Consider the following 8294-nt stretch of genomic DNA (forward strand, 5'->3'; position numbering starts at 1 on the left):
ATCCATGAACAATTGTAAGTAGGGCCAGCGATACCCTCGCTTATTTTTCCATCAAGAAACTTCAGCCGGGACCGGCCCGGTGGCGCACTGCTACAGTGCGCCGCTTGGGAGCGGTGGCACTCCCGCCGAGGGTTCGGATCCCACATACAGACCGGTTCCCGCTCACTGGCTGAGCGAGGGGCGGGTGCGGCACCGAGGGTTGTGATCCCGTTGCCGGTCCCGGTCTGGTGCGGGCGCGACACTGAGGGTTGCAGTCCGTTGCCAGACACGAAAAAAGACAAAAAGGAAAAAAAAAAGAAATGTCAGCCGAATGCAGCAGTCTGCTAAGTGACAACATGGGTTTTCCTTCTGGCACAAGCTCCCCATCTCCTTGCAGCCCAGTAGCGAACAGCACTCGGAGCAGCAATGCCAGACATGACCTGGCACCCGAACCCGAGGGGGTGTCTTAAGAGTCTGCCCCTGAGGGGCCAGGTCACAGCCAGGTGCACAGGCCCACGAATGCAGGGGAGATGCGCTACCGGTGAGGCGGGTGACATGTGACTGTGACTCAGCACACACGTCCAGGGCTTGCCTTTTTCTATGGATAAGAACAGATCTGAGGCTATTTCGGTAATACTGGACTTCTCGCTCTCATTTTGATGTTCTCTCCTGAGAAGGAAAGGAAGGGGTAGATTTGGGCCGGAAGGGGAAGATGGGTCACACTGTGTCTCATGTGCCCACAACCTGTCAAACTGTCACCTACCAACATGAGGGCACTGGGGAATGGGTTCTTCTCCTCCTGAAAAGGGTTATTTAAAGGTCTCGCTCGGGCCAGCCCGTGGCTCACTCGGGAGAGTGCGGTGCTGATAACACCAAGGCCACAGGTTCGGATCCTATATAGGGATGGCCGGTTGGCTCACTGGCTGAGCGTGGTGCTGACAACACCCTCCCCACCCGCACCCTCCTGCCTGCACCCCTTCCCTGCCTCCCCACCCGCACCCTCCTGCCTGCACCCCTTCCCTGCCTCCCCACCCGCACCCTCCTGCCTGCACCCCTTCCCTGCCTCCCCACCCGCACCCTCCTGCCTGCACCCCTTCCCTGCCTCCCCACCCGCACCCTCCTGCCTGCACCCCTTCCCTGCCTCCCCACCCGCACCCTCCTGCCTGCACCCCTTCCCTGCCTCCCCACCCGCACCCTCCTGCCTGCACCCCTTCCCTGCCTCCCCACCCGCACCCTCCTGCCTGCACCCCTTCCCTGCCTCCCCACCCGCACCCTCCTGCCTGCACCCCTTCCCTGCCTCCCCACCCGCACCCTCCTGCCTGCACCCCTTCCCTGCCTCCCCACCCGCACCCTCCTGCCTGCACCCCTTCCCTGCCTCCCCACCCGCACCCTCCTGCCTGCACCCCTTCCCTGCCTCCCCACCCGCACCCTCCTGCCTGCACCCCTTCCCTGCCTCCCCACCCGCACCCTCCTGCCTGCACCCCTTCCCTGCCTCCCCACCCGCACCCTCCTGCCTGCACCCCTTCCCTGCCTCCCCACCCGCACCCTCCTGCCTGCACCCCTTCCCTGCCTCCCCACCCGCACCCTCCTGCCTGCACCCCTTCCCTGCCTCCCCACCCGCACCCTCCTGCCTGCACCCCTTCCCTGCCTCCCCACCCGCACCCTCCTGCCTGCACCCCTTCCCTGCCTCCCCACCCGCACCCTCCTGCCTGCACCCCTTCCCTGCCTCCCCACCCGCACCCTCCTGCCTGCACCCCTTCCCTGCCTCCCCACCCGCACCCTCCTGCCTGCACCCCTTCCCTGCCTCCCCACCCGCACCCTCCTGCCTGCACCCCTTCCCTGCCTCCCCACCCGCACCCTCCTGCCTGCACCCCTTCCCTGCCTCCCCACCCGCACCCTCCTGCCTGCACCCCTTCCCTGCCTCCCCACCCGCACCCTCCTGCCTGCACCCCTTCCCTGCCTCCCCACCCGCACCCTCCTGCCTGCACCCCTTCCCTGCCTCCCCACCCGCACCCTCCTGCCTGCACCCCTTCCCTGCCTCCCCACCCGCACCCTCCTGCCTGCACCCCTTCCCTGCCTCCCCACCCGCACCCTCCTGCCTGCACCCCTTCCCTGCCTCCCCACCCGCACCCTCCTGCCTGCACCCCTTCCCTGCCTCCCCACCCGCACCCTCCTGCCTGCACCCCTTCCCTGCCTCCCCACCCGCACCCTCCTGCCTGCACCCCTTCCCTGCCTCCCCACCCGCACCCTCCTGCCTGCACCCCTTCCCTGCCTCCCCACCCGCACCCTCCTGCCTGCACCCCTTCCCTGCCTCCCCACCCGCACCCTCCTGCCTGCACCCCTTCCCTGCCTCCCCACCCGCACCCTCCTGCCTGCACCCCTTCCCTGCCTCCCCACCCGCACCCTCCTGCCTGCACCCCTTCCCTGCCTCCCCACCCGCACCCTCCTGCCTGCACCCCTTCCCTGCCTCCCCACCCGCACCCTCCTGCCTGCACCCCTTCCCTGCCTCCCCACCCGCACCCTCCTGCCTGCACCCCTTCCCTGCCTCACCACCTCTCACAGCCTCCTCCGCCTCAAATCCAGAAAAGCGACCTCATCGAAACCCAACTTTGATTGGGTCATAATTTTATAATTATGGGGCTCTTTTTTGTTGGCCCATACAGTGATCAAAACCCAGACCTCGATGTCATCAGCACCACACTCTGATCAACTGAGCTAACCAGCCAGCTCTATAATTATGGCTTTTAATCCTGCAATATACTGTTTGTTTAAAAAATAAAATAAGGCAGGTCCGAGTGCAGTGCTGTTTACAACTAAGTGATCACAACCAGTTACAGATTTCTTTGTTCCTTCTCCACTCCCACTGCTTCCCTTGACTAAGCAAAAGAAAGAAAGAAGGAAGGAAGGAAGGAAGGAGGCAGGGAGAGAAGGAAGGAAGGAAAGAAAGGAAAGTATTAGAGAAGGACACAGAAGAGACTGACAACCTCTGTCATCTCTCAGGAGGAAAATGGGCACCTACGGAATGGGATAGGAAGGCTTATCCTACACTTTTTTTTTTTTTAAAGATGACCGGTAAGGGGACCTTAACCCTTGACTTGGTGTTGTCAGCACCACGCTCTCCCAAGTGAGCCACGGGCCAATCCTTATCCCTATACTTTTAAAATTCTGAATTATGTAAATATAGCACCTATTCAAAAAAATGAATTAAATTATTTTTTAAAACTACCAACTTGGGGCCGGCCCGTGGCTCACTTGGGAGAGCGTGGTGCTGACAACACCAAGTCAAGGGTTAAGGTCCCCTTACCGGTCATCTTTAAAAAAAAAAAAACTACCAACTTACACAATTACCTTTGATCACAGGACAAAGTCGCAGCTGCCCACCTAGCTAGGGACCTCCCTGCTACCTTTCTCCAGGGTCCCCATTAAAGTTCAGTGACCCCGGATTCCTGCGGGTCCCTCACACACTGTGCTGTTTCCCACAGCCTTTATCCACACGTCTGCTCTGTCTGACATCACCCTCCTGCTTCCAGGCTTGGCCAACCCTGTCCTGGCAGCATCTCTTCTGGAAACTCCCCCCAGGTTTCTCAGCCTCCACACAATTGACGTTTGGGACTGGGTCATTCTTTGTTGTGGGGCCTGCCCTGTGCATTGCAGAATGCTCAGCAGCATCCTTGGTCTCTACCCATGAGATGCCAGTAGCACATGCATGTGCACACAAACACACACACACACACACACACAACCCTAGTTGTGATAGCCAAAAATGTCTCCAGACACTGCCCTGTGTCTCTGCCATGCACTCCCAGCCCAGGAGTTCTGAGCCTCCACCACCCACCACCCTGGTTGACACCATCGCCACATTCTGCCTGCCCTGCACCTGGGCTGCCTGGGTTTGAATCCCAGCTGCATCACCTACCACCTGCGTGGCCGTGGGTAGGTGACTTAACCTCCCAGACCGGTATTTCCTCATCTACAATATCAGGGTAATACTACTTCGACTCATAGGGAGGCGTGACTATGCAATGAGATAACTCACGGAAAGGACACAGTCAGCAGCCAGGAAGTGTCAGCTAGTAGAATCAGGATTTTTTCTTATTTCGATGTCATCCACCTGTGTCTCTTTCCCCACCTGACTCTGAGCCCTTGGGAATCCGGAACCAGGTTTTCCTCACCATTGTGTCCCCAGCACCTAGCTCGATGACGCTGAGTGCATTGCTCAGGATGTGGGGCCAAGTCTCAGCCCCAGCCCTTGTTCACCCACTCAGAGCCTCGGCCAATGCTCGCTCAGCCCCCAACGTTCCTATCACCCCAGGAGTCTCCTCCCCGAGCTGGGCACCCACAGTGGCCCTCACAGTCTGTCTCTGCCACTTCTCCCCAAGGCCTCCCTCGAGGTTGCCCTCCTCAGATCCCATGCTGCCATCACAGACTGTCCGGGCCTGCTCCAGGGACTTCCCATCACCCCCAGCCCTCCTCTGCCTCGGAGGGGCCATCTGCAAGCCCTCCAGGGTCCCCACCACTGGGAGCCGGGAATCGCCATGACAGCCCCTTCCTGGAGTCCTCAGGCTTATCCTTGAGGAAGCCACACCAAAGCTGTACATTTTGAAAACCTACACGTGTGATAAAATGGCATAGAACTGCACACACACACACACATTGTACCAGTGTCAATTTCCTTGGTTTTGATATTAAATGACACTAGTATAAATGCAACTATGGTGGGAAACTGGGGTGAAGGATACACCAGACCTCCCTGTTCTATTTTTGCAAGGCCTGTGAATCTATAATTTTTTCAAAAATTAAGAGTTTTTTACAAAAGTATATTTCATACTGTGGATATGAGTTTGCCCTCTAAATACATTTTTAAAATAAGAAATCATAGTTGAACTAACTCCTTCAGGGTTCAGGTGGGGAAAAGCAGGGGCAGAGAGGCCACCCAGAGGACAATGGCCACCTGAACTCACGTTGGAAGAGAATGCTTGAGGATCATGACTAGGCTGGGGGTTGTGGGCTCTCTTTCTGTCACCACAGGGGACCTGGAGGAAGGTGACAGCATTCCCCTGCGTGACACCCCCTCCCCTGGGGCAGAGCCAGGCCTTCAAGGGCTCTCCATGGACCAGCTGTGGCTCCACCCTGTAGCACAAAGCCGACTTTACAAGGAGGATTTGAAGCTGAGACACAATAAAGAGCTTAGTGGCTGGAGCATCTTGGATGTGAGTGACATGCAGGAGAGTCCCTAAAGCCCTATGTCTTCACGAGTTAATCCCTTCCAAGCTTCAGGATTTAAACTACGGGGCCTGCCTTCCCCACCATGCCCCCCACCCTCATGGCCATCTGAGTGTGGATCTCTTCACGGGAGGTTTCTGAGAATATGCCTGGCAGAACCAGTGATGTAACCCAGGACAAGAAGGAGGTCAGGGTTACTGGAAGGGTTAGAACTTTCTCATATAGGCCAGAAATGGGTCTTCAGAGGGAGGCTCAGCTGGTTTGGGGAGGTGCACATGATTTTGATACTTCAGGAGAGAAACACAACAGCCTGGAGTGGAAGCGCCCCTCCAGCCTGCACGCTCCTCCCCCAGATCCAATGGGTCAGAGAGGGTGAGGTCCTGATCCCACCCCAGCTCAGAGTCTGAGACAATCCCAGCAACAGCCGGGTACCCAGGAAAGCCGGGGATACTCAGCTGATCCTGGAGGCTGCAGAATTTGCAAAACACCAAAAGGATCCCGGGGACAGAGGACTAGATTGTTCTGCAGTGATGGTGTCTCCCGAGGGTCCAGGTTTGAGAAAAGCACAGGTGCCCAACAAGAGAAGGATGGAAGGGAGCAGACAACAGGATGTGGGAGAAATGGCGAGTCAGGGGTCCAGGAAGGGTCTCGGGTGTCCTCTGTGGTCACAAGCAGTGAGGGCTTGTCCTCTGTGCCCTGCAGAGGCACAGAAGACACAGTACCCAACCCCCCCTCAACATCACAAAGCTCTGTCGAGCTTTGCAACCTTTCAGTTAAGAAAAACAAAACAACAACAAACAAAACAAAAACCACGGACCCTTTCCTTGCAGCTGACAGCCTGTTCCCTCCAGAAAAAAAAAGCAAAGCAAACACCTGAGAGTTGGGACCAGGCCCTATGTTAAGGTCTGCGCTGTCTCACTTAACCCATGCACTGCCTTCTTTTTATTAGGTGAGGAAACTAACACTTAGATGTTGACTTAAATAACTTGGCCATGGTCAAAGCAGCCAGTGAGGCTGGGATTGCAACCAAGGCGTGTGGCTCCAAAGGCTGTGTCCCTGACACTGTCCCCCACTACCTGGCACCAGCACCCTCCCCGAGGACTGCACTTGCCCCACCAACGCCAGCCAGGCTAGGGAGGCTGATTCATCCCCCGCCCCTACACTGGGAACTGAACTCTCCCCAGAGGGCAGCCTGAGCCACATTCTGTGAGGCAGAAAATCCAGGAGCCTCCCACACAGGTTACTCAAGGGCCTGGATGACAAACTGCTTGTGCCCTCTCCTGCAGCCCATTGCAGCACACCAGCCAGGTGTCACAACACAAGGTGAGAGCCAAGCCTTCCCTACCCAGCCTCGAGGGGGCTCACAGGTGTGAAATATGCATAAAGCAAATGTACTTCACAGGGCCTGGTTTTCCAAAGCCTTGCAGTTTCAAATATTGACCTTACCAAAAACAGGAAATTTTCCCCAGGCCATATAGTCTCTGTTGTAAGATAAAGAGTTGTAACACAGCAAGGCTGCTGGTTCAAAGACAGACAAGTTACTGATTGATACGTAAAGTTACTGGGAAGCTGCTGGAGGGAGAAGGAATGTTTGCTAAGATCAAGCTTTTGTTGGTGGATCACTTAATTGCCTTATGGAAGGTCATCTGGCTTGTTTCACTGAAAGTTACCAGCCTGTATTGTTAAAACTATAACCCCACAGATGTCTCTTCCTGTAATTTCCTGGGCTGAAGAATAAATGCAGGAAGAGAACCCCAATTTGTGGTTAATTTCCCAAATGGAAGGAATGCCTCGCTCTTGAGGGTTCCGGGAGATTAACCACTTTGGGGCTTCTCACTGCTCAGAAGAGATGGGCTTTGAGTAATCCTTTGCGGGTCTGACACCCAGGGGAAGAGGGGTGACAAATCCGTGGGGAGCAAAGCAACACACAGGCCCCTAGGATGTGACCCTCCAACAGCCAGCTTTTCCCTGGACCTTGTCCCCAAGCCACCTGCAAGGTCATTGCCAACAAATATTGATGGAAGTCCCACCAAGAGCTCAGGCCTGTGCCAGGCACTGACAAGCTAATCCTGCCCCTCATGCCCCAGCATTATGACACTGCCCATGTAGCCAGCACAGCCCAGGGGCTCTCCACCTCTGTCTGTGGATTACAAACTTGGTAGGTACTTGACCCAGATTCTAAGGTCTGGCCTGTGCCTCAGAGTCTGGTCTCTGTGTCTTGCTGGTACCTGGAAAGAGAAGTCTCTCGAAATTGACCCTCAGGATCAGAAGCCTGTTGGTTTCTCTTGTCCTCAGCACTTTAGAAACATGTGCTGGTGAAGGGCTGGCCGGTTACTCAGTTGGTTAGAGCTTGGTGCTGAAACCAAGGTCCAGGGTATGATCCCTGTATTTGCCAGCTGCCAAAAACAAACAAGTAAAATGTGTGCTGGTGGGAGGATAGGGAAGGGAAAAAATCAGGGAACAGAGAAGGCTAGGTGAGAAATTATTCCTCTGCTCAACTGATGTGGTATAAGATTAGAGAGAGAGGTGTGTGTGTATAGTTATATAAAGTTATATAAGTTTATACAAAGTTAATAATTGAGTTAATTGGTCACAATAACCAGTCCCTTACAGAAAAGGACTGTTTCTGGTACCGGCTTTCCTACCTTCATAAGGGACTTGGGCAGCCACATCAGGGGTCCCCTGGAAGGGAGGAGGGAGTAAGTTCAGCAGAGGAACTGGAGAGGCCTGGAGAGCCATCAGGAGAGAAGGACAACCTGGTCAGGAACCTTTGCCTTCCTGGTCTCACCCGTCACCTGTCGGTGAGGAGGCCAAAGCAGGACAGGGAGGGGGTGGAAGACGGGAGGGCAAGGAGCAGATCTGGGGCACTGGGAGCTTCTCAGGCCATTGCCAAGCATCAGAGGAACATGATCTGGAGCCGGGGTGCCACAACGCTAAGCCCCTGCTCCCCCTCACCTTCTGTCTGTGGGCCACATTTTAAACACTAATTGCAAAACCTGGAGACCCTAATGGTTGGAGCTGTGGGCTGAGAAGGTGGCACATCAGGACCTGCCAGCCACAGGTGTCCTGGTAGGAGGAGGAAGCTGTAGTCA

This window comes from Galeopterus variegatus, unplaced genomic scaffold (genome assembly GCF_000696425.1).
Source record: "Galeopterus variegatus unplaced genomic scaffold, G_variegatus-3.0.2 Scaffold4752, whole genome shotgun sequence".
Lineage (NCBI taxonomy): Eukaryota > Metazoa > Chordata > Mammalia > Dermoptera > Cynocephalidae > Galeopterus > Galeopterus variegatus.